This window comes from Salvelinus sp. IW2-2015, linkage group LG22, assembly GCF_002910315.2.
Source record: "Salvelinus sp. IW2-2015 linkage group LG22, ASM291031v2, whole genome shotgun sequence".
In the NCBI taxonomy this organism is placed as follows: domain Eukaryota; kingdom Metazoa; phylum Chordata; class Actinopteri; order Salmoniformes; family Salmonidae; genus Salvelinus; species Salvelinus sp. IW2-2015.
The window spans coordinates 4,947,716-4,960,297 of record NC_036862.1 but is presented as its reverse complement, the minus strand read 5'-3'; the positions used below and the strand labels follow the sequence as shown (position 1 = coordinate 4,960,297).

Here is a 12,582-nt window from a genome sequence, read left to right as displayed (position 1 = left end):
GTTAATGCTAAATTGTAATTATTTTGCCTCCATGGCCTATTTATTGCCTTACCTCCCTACTCTTCTACATTTGCACACACTGTACATATATTTTTCTATTGTTTTATTGACTGCACATTTGTTCATGTGTAACTCTGTGTTGTTGTTTTTGTCGCACTGCTTTGCTTTATCTTGGCCCGGTCGCAGATGTAAATGAGAACTTGTTCTCAATTGGCCTACCTGGTTAAATAAAGGTGAAATAAATTTTAATTTTAAAAAGACTAAGAGCCATAGAATCTTCATTACAGGAAACAGTATTGTTTTTGGGCAAAACCCAGTATCATCCCCATCCTATCTAGAGAGAATTCTATTGCCTCATTCAAATCAGAATGGGTTCCAACTTCCATGGCGATGCCAGGGGAGTCACACACGGACTGCAGGCCTTAAGTTTGCATCCATTTGATAAATTCCTGCATCTCCGAGGCTGCTGGATGGGGATCTGCTTTATTTATGTTGAGCTAGCAGCGGAGATAGCAGGGGATGAGAAGTCTATCTCACAACAAGCAGAGTTCATCTGTTGCTAGGCTATGCAATGCCAACTTTAGTGCAGATGGGGATTTGAGCGAGTCTCATACACTGTATCGGAGTATGAGTGCTGATCTAGGATCAGATTTGCCTTTTAGATCATAATAAATAAGACTACACGGAGAGGGGGGCCCTGATCCTAGACAAGCAATCCTACTCTGAGACGTCTTATGAATACAGGCCCTTGTCTAGAGAGGCATCTGCACGAAGAGAGAAAAGGAGAGGGAGAACTGGGGTTGGGTAACAATATAAATAAGTTGTAGCCAGGTCTGAGGTGTCAGCTCTGCAGTCATGGATAGAGATAGAGATAGAGATAGAGAAAACCCCATTGAGGAAATGCAGACAGATTGAGTTGTGAATAGGGTTGCAGATCTTTAGTAATTTGGGTAATTAACAGAAAACGTATGGCACTATATCGTAACTTTGGTCATTTACACTTGAATAACTTGAATCCATATATAGTATTATTTATATATCTGTATCCATAATGTCCATGAGTTCTAGTAGATAGACCATATGGTTCAAGAGAAAATAGCCTAATTAATGAAAAAAGCTTCTAATCAACAATGGCATTGTTTTCAATTACCTCTGCAACTCATCCAACTATTGACTTTTTTCGCAACTGCCACCAGTTTGACGCCAAAAAATGTACAACAAATTCATATTGACATACAGTACCAGTCAAAAGATTGGACACACCTAGTGATTGAAGGATTTTTCTTTATTTTCACTATTTTCTACATTGTAGAATAATAGTGAAGACATCAACAATATGAAATAACACAAATGGAATCATGTACAGTCGTGGCCAAAAGTTTTGAGAATGACACAAATATAAATTTGCACAAAGTCTGCTGCCTCCGTTTGTATGATGGCAATTTGCATATACTCCAGAATGTTATGAAGAGTGATCAGATGAATTGCAATTAATTGCAAAGTCCCTCTTTGCCACGCAAATGAACGGAATCCCCAAAAAGCATTTGCACTGCATTTCAACCCTGCCACAAAAGGACCAGCTGACATTATGTCAGTGATTGAGTTCGAATAACAGACTGGAAGCTTCAAAAGGAGGGCTGGTGCTTGGAATCATTGTTCTTCCTCTGTCAACCATGGTTACCTGCAAGAATACACGTGCCGCCAGCATTGCTTTGCACAAAAAGGGCTTCACAGGCAAGGATATTGCTGCCAGTAAGATTGCACCTAAATCAACCATTTATCGATCATCAAGAACTTCAAGGAGAGCGGTTCAATTGTTGTGAAGAAGGCTTCAGGGCGCCCAAGAAAGTCCAGCAAGCGCCAGGACCGTCTCCTAAAGTTGATTCAGCTGCAGGATCGGGCACCACCAGTACAGAGCTTGCTCAGGAATGGCAGCAGGCAGGTGTGAGTGCATCTGCACGCACAGTGAGGCGAAGACTTTTGGAGGATGGCCTGTGTCAAGAAGGGCAGCAAAAAGCCACTTCTCTCCAGGAAAAACATCAGGGACAGACTGATATTCTGGAAAAGGTACAGGGATTGGACTGCTGAGGACTGGGGTAAAGTCATTTTCTCTGATGAATCCCATTTCCGATTGTTTGGGGCATCCGGAAAAAAGCTTGTCCGGAGAAGACAAGGTGAGCGCTACCATCAGTCCTGTGTCATGCCAACAGTAAAGCATCCTGAGACCATTCATGTGTGGGGTTGCTTCTCAGCCAAGGGAGTGGGCTCACTCACAATTTTGCCTAAGAAACACAGCCATGAATAAAGAATGGTACCAACACATCCTCCGAGAGCAACTACTCCCAACCATCCAGGAACAGTTTGGTGACGAACAATGCCTTTTCCAGCATGATGGAGCACCTTGCCATAAGGCAAAAGTGATAACTAAGTGGCTCGGGGAACAAAACAATTTTTGGGTCCATGGCCAGGAAGCTCCCCAGACCTTAATCCATTGAGAACTTGGTTGGTCATACTCAAGAGGCGGGTGGACAAACAAAACCCCACAAATTCTGACCACCTCCAAGCATTGATTATGCAAGAATGGGCTGCCATCAGTCAGGATGTGGCCCGGAAGTTAATTGACAGCATGCCAGGGCAGATTGCAGAGGTCTTGAAAAAGAAGGGTCAACACTGCAAATATTGACTCTTTGCATCAACTTCATGTAATTGTCAATAAAAGCCTTTGACACTTATGAAATGTTTGTAATTATACTTCAGTATTCCACAGTAACATCTGACAAAAATATCTAAAGACACTGAAGCAGGAAACTTTGTGGAAATTAATATTTGTGTAATTCTCAAAACTTTTGGCCATAACTGTAGTAATCAAAAAAGTGTTAAACAAATCAACATGTATTTTATATTTGAGATTCTTCAAAGTAGCCTTAAGAAGGAAAGAAATTCCACAAATTAACTTCTAACAAGGCACAGCTATTAATTACCTCATGAAGCTGGTTGAGAGAATGCCAAGAATGTGGAAAGCTGTCATCAAGGCAAAGGGTGGCTACTCTGAAGAATCTCAAATATATTTTGATTTGTTTTAACACTTTTTTGGTTACTACATGATTCCATGTGTTATTTCATAGTTTTGATGTCTTCACTATTAAAGAAAAACCCTTGCATTTTTAACATTTTTACCTTTATTTAACTAGGCAAGTCAGTTAAGAACAAATTCTTATTTTGAGTGGGTGTGTCCAAACTTTTGACTGGTACTGTATTTATTTATGCTGAAACTCTCATATTAAATAAACACCAAAAGTATTCAGTAAATTAATGGTTTATATTTAGGATAATGTTTTACAGCTACATCATTCTATGTTTTATTTTAAAATCATCTTATTGAATTATTTCATATATTTTACATGTGATAAAGCCAGAGAGAGGGCCAGAGATAATTACAGACAACTGTGATAATCTCAAGTACCCAAAAGGGCCACTAAATGTTTTGTGATAGATTACATACAATTCTTGAATGATACCAAAATTCTGGTAGTTTACTGGAAAACTTTGAACGTTTCCAGTAATATTTCCTCCCTTTGCAACCCTAGTTGTGAACCTAATTTCATTAGCTTTAAGGAAGAGATCTGTATATCCCCCACACTATTTAGTGTAGGCTTGTACTTGAGAAGCTTGAGTTTATTTAGTTATTTTTGTTGAACCTTTATTTAACTAGGCAAGTCAAGTAAGAAGCAAAGTGTCCCTTTTGTTGTAACATTTCATTTGTAGAATCTTTCCTTTGCCTTTTAGATCATAATTAACAAGATTATATCTGATGCTAGATTAGAACTACTATTCGCTTCGTGAGTAGGGGCCCAGGTTTTACTTTGTCAGCCTTGGAAAATGCAATTAAGATCAAGATCTTAAAATCACTTTATTGGTCAAGTGCACACAACAAACTTAAATTTGACTTCCGCTTTTAACCCAACCCCTCTGAAAGACATACATATATACATGTACAGGTTTCGAAGAGGTGCGGGGGCTGCCACACTGGTTATGGTGGGTGAAGTGCCTTGCTCAAAGGCACAGAGGCAGGCAATGGCATCTATGATTTGATACCAGCAACTCTTCAGTTGCCAGCTCACTTCCCGACAGATTTTTCTTGTTGATCTCGCAACCCTCCGGCTGCTGGCTCGCCCCTCGAACTGCTAGGATTACCTGCCTATTTAACTGTGAATATTGTTCACCATACGTGTTAAAATTTTGCATGGCCTTACAACGTTGAATAAAGACAACAGGACAAACAGGAAACCCTCAGATCGGCGGTTTATGTTTTAAGAAATGTATTTATATTGGAATAAAAAGGACAACATAAGAAAATAAAGCATATAAAATATAGCAACCAAATCCTGCCATCCTACTCAGGGTCTCCCAGTGAAAGTCTCAGAGTGCTACTTCTACGTGACGATTCCTCTTCATTCCAATTCAACTCCCTTTAGCCTTCAAGGTAATTGGCAATCTTATTCCAACTACGCTTGATTGAAAGTCTGTGAATGTTTTCGATGCATAAAAGTTGGGAGCACAGAATCCCACTATGCATTCCCTAAACTCGGGAGTTCATCCAGCTGACCCCACGTTGTCTCAGTGTTTGTCCCAAACGGCACCCTATTCCCTATATAGTGCACACTTCTTTTATCCAGAGCAGGGAATAGCAAAAGGGTACCATTTTGTATGCAGCCTCTGTGACCTAGCAGCTACATACAATCTCCTTATAGAAAACCTGCAGATTGAATGTTTGAATGTATCATTGTTCATCATGCCTGTAGACGTGTGTGCAGTATGTGGGTGCTTGTATGTGGATGTGTGTGTGTGTGTTCACACAAGTTCAATTTGATGTGGATACTGGTTAAGGTGAGGGCCTGTAGAAATAAAGAGCCCCTGGAACCTCCACTGGGAAACCCTTGTTGAGCATTCTGTATTCACACACCTATGACAATAAAGTTCCATAAGAGGATTGACACTATAGCCTCTATATGATAAAACAATGAGCGCTGTACAGCTTATTCTTTACCCCCTCTCTCTGTATCCTTAGGAGCTCAAAAACAAACACACTGTACAGCAAACACCTCTCAGAGAATAGTCACACAGCACAACCAGGACGACTTCACTCACAGGGTAAAACCTCTCGTAGAGCATCAAACTAAATGTATTTAYGGGTATTCACATTGTATGGAAACATGTCGGACTGGTCTCCAGTGGTATAATGAACAGACATGAGAAGAAATCGAATCCTTTGAAAACAGATGATGATCCCAAGTCTATTTGTAAAATCAAACTAAGGAAAAGTATGGCTGTGCATACCACAAGTAAAGGAATTGTTAAGTCGCAACACCATATTTGGTGTAATTGAGGGACTTTTAAATGAGGAATATGAACGTCATATTTGTTGAATGTGTTGGCATTGGCTACTAAAGGAATTCACTAGCGATCTTCTAGTATTGAAGCAAGAGAACGTTCTTAAAAAGTGGTATTCAAAGCTAGGCTGCAGTGGGGTCGACAAAACAAAACATAATATATATATATATATATATATATGTATATTGTATATATATATATACACACTGAGTGTACACACCTTCCTAATATTGAGCTGCACTCCCTTTCGCCCTTAAAACAGCCTCAATTCGTCAGGACATGGACTCTACAAGGTGTCGAAAGCGTTCCACAGGGATGCTGGCCCATGTTGACTTGTATACTTCCCACAGTTGTGTTAAGTTGGCTGGATGTCCTTTGGCTGGTGGACCATTCTAGATCCACACGGGAAACTGTTGAGCGCCAAAAACCCAGCAGCATTGCAGTTCTTAAAACACTAACCGGTGCGCCTGGCACCTACTACCGTACCCCATTTAAAGGCACTTAAATAGGGTATGGTAGTCTTGCCCATTCCTTCTCTGAATGTCACACATACACAATCCATGTCTCAATTGTCTCAATGTACACTGACTGAAGTGGATTTAACAAGTGACATCAATAAGGGGTCATAGCTTTCACCTTGATTCACCTGGTCAGTCTATGTCATGGAAAGAGCAGGTGTTCCTAATATTTTTTACACTCAATCAGTGTATAGATGTATATTAGGAACAAAACATTATGAGTACAGATTATTGTATGGAATATATATTAAAATGTTTCTGAGAAAGATAATTAGAAAATATAATTTTATTGAGTACATGTATTTATTGGTTTCTTAAAAAAATGTATATGAGGAAAATGCAATGGTTTATTGTTGATGTAAAAAAAACAAAATTATTTTAAGGTTGTGCCATTATATTTGAGGTGGGGGTCGCAAGAAATTCTTCGGAAGAAAATGGTGTCCCCAGAAAATCTGGTGGAAAAAATGTATGCCCCGCTGAAAAAGTTTGAATACCATTGTTCTTAAGGGATCTTTTGCATTTGTGGCCTGCTGGCGCAAGGGATGTAGATTAAGGCATTATGAAAATAGACAACAGTTCCTTCTACAGTCTCAGACCCTCATTGACCCAAACTAAGCTGTCTGCTCAGCCGTTTCATTAACATCATTGTAAAAATGCATGGCCTAGGTCATACACCTTCAACCAAGTACACTAAGGCAGGAGAATGCATATCCTGTGCGGAAATCCGGTGTTTGACTGGCACTTTGTATAGATGCCTTGAAAAGCAATTTTAGAGATKAATGAAATCAACTTAATAGTGGATTTAATTCAAATGCTGAAAGAGTCCCTTCAGATTTAAGGTCCAGGTTTTAGATTGGATGTGACAAATACAAATGAACCTGGCATACCTCCAATCGAATACTTTGTCAAGATGGCCTGGTTTCAGGCACTCTTGACATATGAGTGGCACACCCCTTGGGCATCGTCAAGGAGGCGGATCCATCAAAGCCTAACGTTGACAGACAGACCACAGTTGTTCACTTTCGCCCACTCATTTTAGTCAATTTAGTAGAAAAGCACAGACAAAACAATGAATCCCAAGGACACCACCAGCAACATATAAAACATCCAACTTCCTAAAGGAAAATGAGTAACATTACATGCTACATCAATGAATTTGCGATATGGTACATTGACTAAATCAACTTGAATGAACACATGGAGAAAGTACAGCTTTGCTCCACAAATCCAATCTGGACGGGGATGGCCTTCATTTCATTACAAGGATTGTATTCATTAAGGCATGTGATGGAAAACACTTTTTTTTTTAAATGGCAAAGGAGAATTAAAATGATTGTTTCTTATTGGACAAGTTCAAGACTGTTTCAGTCCTTTTTGTTCCGTTTGGTGCCAAATGAATACGGTCTCTGCTGATGGTTACAGGGATAGCTCACCCCAAAATTGAGGTTTGTTATCATTGGGAAATCTGCAGACCTATATCCTAAATTAATGGGAATAATTGGCACCATATCCTTTCTCGAAATTGTATTGCGGAATTTACAAAATGGTGATCCAGGAATAAATGTCACATAAAAGACTTCAAACACCTCGGACTTACGAAAACGTCAGACAATGTTTCATTTTGGGTGGAGTCTTTAATAAATCAAATTAAAATTCCTGTAAAAAACATTTACTGGGAGTTTTAATTTCTTCTGGAATGTGTTGAATTCTTCCCCAATGCCACCATCTCAGTATGACTACCTCTGCAGTGTAACTATCTGCATTGCTTGTGTGTATTGTGTCTGTGTGTGTGTGCACATGCCTGTGTGCCTGCATGTGTGAGTGTGTGCGTTTCCGTGCGTGTGCATGAGTGTGTAGTGCATGCCGCAGAGATTGTGTCTGAGTCATGTCGAAGCAATGGTGCAGCACGATGACAAAGGGAGTGAGTTGAACAGAGGGAATGGAGAGCACAAATTGGAAATAGCGAACCAATACCAATTTCTTACAGTATATGGGATTCATATGATACTGTATACCACAGTGGACAATGGAAAGAAACTCAAAATGGTGTGATGTTGTGGTTCCTAGTATTGTTTATGACTTGTGATCCGGGGGCAATATCAAGAGACAGGGCCCACACATGCGCAAAGGGAACGAATGAGGACTATTTCTGATTACATTGGGGTTCTTTGTGTCTCCGGGCAAATTGTTTGAACGGGAAACTCATTCTCCCCTCCAAGCATCAGCATCACACCTGCTGACATGCGTCGCTGGCTTTCAGAAACATGTTGAAAACACATTTTCATATAGGATACAGTCACTATTATAAAACGAGTCGTTGTGTTTTATTTTCATGTTCAGTTCTCGTCGTCGTCGCCTCAAGGCCGTGGTGCTTTCCCATCGCTCGATATCCTCTTTTTTTGTCGGCACTTTCAAAGAATGATGCTGAATTGGAAGTCTTTTTCTACGTGTTCTCTGTTTTTAGCTCTGAAAAGGCAATAATGTCCACAGCTCTCGAGAAAATAAAAAATGGTACCGTCTCAGAGAACAATAGAATAGTAACAATATGATCAATATCAAGAACACAACAAAAGGACAAATAATTTATAAACAAATCAACAATTAGCACGAGTGACAGAAAATACTGCATAGTACAAATGCCCCGTAACCTGTGTCCTTCACATCCTAGAAAGGGCATAGGGCCTTCGAGACAGACAGCCCATACAGAGAGGTCGTGTCCCCTCTCACGGACTTCCTCTGGTAGTCTCTATGGACATGTACAACGGGAGTTCCATCACTAAGCCCARGGCATCATTTCAGAGCTCTACTCAACTCAAAGATCCCTTCCAGGGGGGACGTGCCCAAAATTTCCACAGCCAAAGCCAACGCCCCAGCCACCGTCCTCCCAAATCAAATACACCAGGACCAAGGCAGCTCCTGTCACAGTACCACATAACCTTCCCATGATGCCCCCTGTTGCCCTTGTGGAGACGTGCCTACTGGGTACAGTAGTACAGTGGGTGTGTGGTGGTCTAGGTAGGTAAAAGGGTTGTCCAGGTCAAGGGGGGGGGTCATTGTTATTCGGGTTCGCTGCTGTTGGTCGTTTTCTCCCACTCTATGCTCTCCTCGCTGTGGGTGGGCGAGGCGCCGTGGCCGGGGCCTCCCCCGGGACGCATGGCGCGCAGCCCCTGGAAGCGCCTGCACTCGGGGCAGATGCGGATGTGGCTGCAGCCACGCGCCACCAAAGCCGCCTCCTGCGCCAGTCTGTGGGAGAGGGGCTCGGAGAGGGGCAGGCCGGCGGCAGCGCCACACAACTTGCCATTGCTCAGGCTGACGGCGGCGGCCCTCGCCCGGCGCTCTTCCAGGGGCAGGGAGCGAGGACGGAGCATGGTCGTCCCCCGCCGACGCCTCAGCTGTAGGCTGTCCCGGCACAGGACGATCCCCTGGAGCTCCCGTAGCATCTCCTCACACACCGACAGCTGCAACACACACAGGGAGAGAGAGGGAAGAGAGAGAGAGAGACCGGGTGATCTCACTGACACACTGCAAGATCAGAGACTGACGGACAGACAACAGCTACACAAATAAGATAGAATGGGATGCACTGGACATTTAAACGTGACAATATCTAACGAAAAGGAACTGAAGACGTAGTTTGTTGAGAAAATATAACGACAACCTAGGGTCTTCAAAGAAAAACAGACAACTGTACAACATTGTATACCGTACTTGATGGTTAAATATTGATATATTTCCTCTAGGTTGTTTAACATTCGTATATAGTATATGAAATGATTGCGAAATATTGGTTACATTGTAAATTTAGCCATTGTCATCTCTATGACATAAGACTAATTGCCCATATTGCCCAAACTGTATTAAATGGGTGTTGCTGTATCTGTGTGTGCTAGTGTGCCTGTCTCCTCTCTGTGAGGAGAGAAGAACAGAGATGTAGTCACACAGTACATCTTTCTAACTGTGTTGGCCCATGGCATCTCCCTTTGTACCATGTAATAGAAGGGAAATGCTTACAGAGGCACTGTGTGGGCTATGAGCCATGCCATGCCAACTGACAAAAACCAAATAAGTCAATCCAAATAAGCAATTAGATCGATAGACAGCTTGTACGCACACACACACACACACACTCACTTGATTGTTTCCTAGTCCCCCCCCCCAAAATAAGTCAGGTGGCATAGGCTTTTCTGTAAACATGCTGGTTTATTTAGATATTATTAGAATTTTTGTATCACGGTGTTGTATCGGGAACAAATCCAATTGAAAACACAATCCTATTTCGTGAAGAAAAACATGACCGAAAATGACTGCCGAAACGGAAATAAAATGAATGTCAAACCACGAAACTACGTCTCATTCAAATGTTCATTCGAAGGGGGGCTGATTTTAGGCTGCTCAAGAACAAAAGCACAGCATGTGAAGCCACATTCACTACCAGTGGAGACCGCTGAAGTCTATTACCTAAAGGCCTGTAGATTGATAGTTAGATACTGTATGTCAGGTATTATCTTTGGCTTTGTGCTGTAAGATCTCGGAGGCAAATAAAGGCCATGGCGCCCACTCGGCAAGGGGTGGCAGGGATAGGAAGCTGTGTGTTCCCCCATGTGTGAGGCAGCATAGTGGGCTTGTGGGGATTGCTGCTCCTGGAGTTGAGCTGGTCTGGGAGAAGAGAGCATCAGGGCGGGGAGAGGGAGACAAAGCAGATGCAGGTAAAATAGCCCTCTCTCACCTCTGTTCCGGGCGTCTGCCGCAGAAACCACATAAACTCCAGCACCGCCATAAAGGATTATGGCACCCAGGAGACCACACACCAGCACCACGAAGATACCGGCTATGTTTTCCATGCCTAGCCCTGAGAGGGAGGGAGAAGAGAAAATAGAGAGAGTCACAAGCGCACACACATATACAATACACATATATACGACCCACACGCACACCACACCCACACCACACACACACACACACACACACACACACACACACACACACACAACACACACACACACACACACACACACACCACACACACACACACACACACACACACACACCACAGTCAGCATCACAGTGACCCTGATACTACACCTGTCTAAATAGGGTGAGTAAGATGAGAGGGGGCGGACAAGGGGGAAGGAAGGATGGATGGATGGATAGATAGAGAGAGAATGACAGATGGAGGGGTAATGGCACCTTTGGCACGTTGATCCTCCTCCTTTGGACACTTGCCACCATCCCACCATTTCCTCTTCAAGATCTCTAGACGGTTGTCTTCTTGCAGCTTGAGGATGGCAAGGTCAAACTCATCCCGGTACACTGACCCTGAGGAGGGAGGAGATGTACAGAGGGTCACAGCCCTGCAAAGACCGTCTCGTCAATGAGTGAGCATAAAGATACATTCCCGGGAGGTTTCCTGTAGCATGTGTTTCTATGCATTATGATGAGTGCAGTTTACAGGAAGTGCTAGTCTATATGCGTGTGCGTAAACGTAACCTTCCTATGACCTATGATTTGCATATCCCACACTGTACACTAAGGCAGTGTTTCCCAAATTGAACAAATACCCGTATTTGGGGTTTCCGAGGACCGGTTTGGGAAACACTTTTCAAAGACAAAAACCAAAAACCATTTGTTGGTTTCACTTTGAACAAGATTTTTCAAGCAAACTCCAGTCCATACCAAGAGTCGATTAAAATAATTTCACTCACTCCAGTTCGCTTCCACTGTTCATGGACTTTGAAAGTGATGTAGTGACAGCATTTCCTTTTCATAAACACGAGAGTGAGCAGAGAAAACCCATAAATTTCCCCMAAAAAATGCACGCTCCATTTGGAGTTGTGTAAATTGGTACTCTCTCCTTCTCCTCCATGCCCTTCTCTCCTCCCCATCTTCCCTCCACACTTACCCACTGGCATGCCGATGCCGTAGCCCTTGGTGTCCAGCAGACCTCCTATCTGGGTGAGGTTACAGTTGCGCTGCCGGTAGTACTCGTTCATGGTGCTCTCTAGCAGGTAGGCATAGTTGGAGTTGACCACGCGGGCGATGCCCTCCTCCGTGCTCTTCACAAACACGCTGGGCTGCTTGGAGTGCATGAAGTTCCACATGCGCTGGTACGTCTGGTAGCGCGAGTTCTGTGATATAAGGGGGGGTCATGTGACAAGGAGAGGGAGAAGCACGGTCAGATCTGGTCTGATCTGAGGGCTGAGGGCATGCTTTGGGCTCTGGAGCACAAAGGAGGCCCCATAGGAATCTAAAGGAGAGAGAGAGGAGCTCCCTCTCTCTCTGACTGTTTCCCTTTCGGTCTTTGTCTTTCTCTCTCTGTCTCCGCCCTTTCTCTTTCTCTTTGACAGATGAAAGCCTGCTTTGAGGCCAGCTACATAGGCTGAAACGGAAAGTCAGCGGCTGACCCAGACTGCCTATCTCTCCAGGTGCAGCCCTGAGCTTTCCTTCAGGGGGAAGAGGATATTGACAATCAGACAGGAAATAGATAAGTCATGGTCGGTGGAGGTGGAGGTGGAGCAGGGGACAGACAGGGGACAGACAGGGTCTAAGAGAAGATCAGTGACAGGTCATCTATTATAGTGGAGGGGGCCATGTGTGAGGTATGCATGCGTGTGTGTGTGTGTGTGTGTGTGTGTGTGTGTGTGTGTGTGTGTGTGTGTGTGTGTGTGTGTGTGTG

The 12,582-nt window shown here is 43.1% G+C and overlaps 1 pseudogene; it reads right to left on the bottom strand.

Moving 5' to 3' along the window:
- Nucleotides 1–4,302: 4,302 nt before the first annotated feature.
- LOC111949699 (glutamate receptor ionotropic, kainate 4-like) overlaps nt 4,303–12,582 on the bottom strand; it is a 182,280-nt pseudogene continuing 174,000 nt past the window's right edge.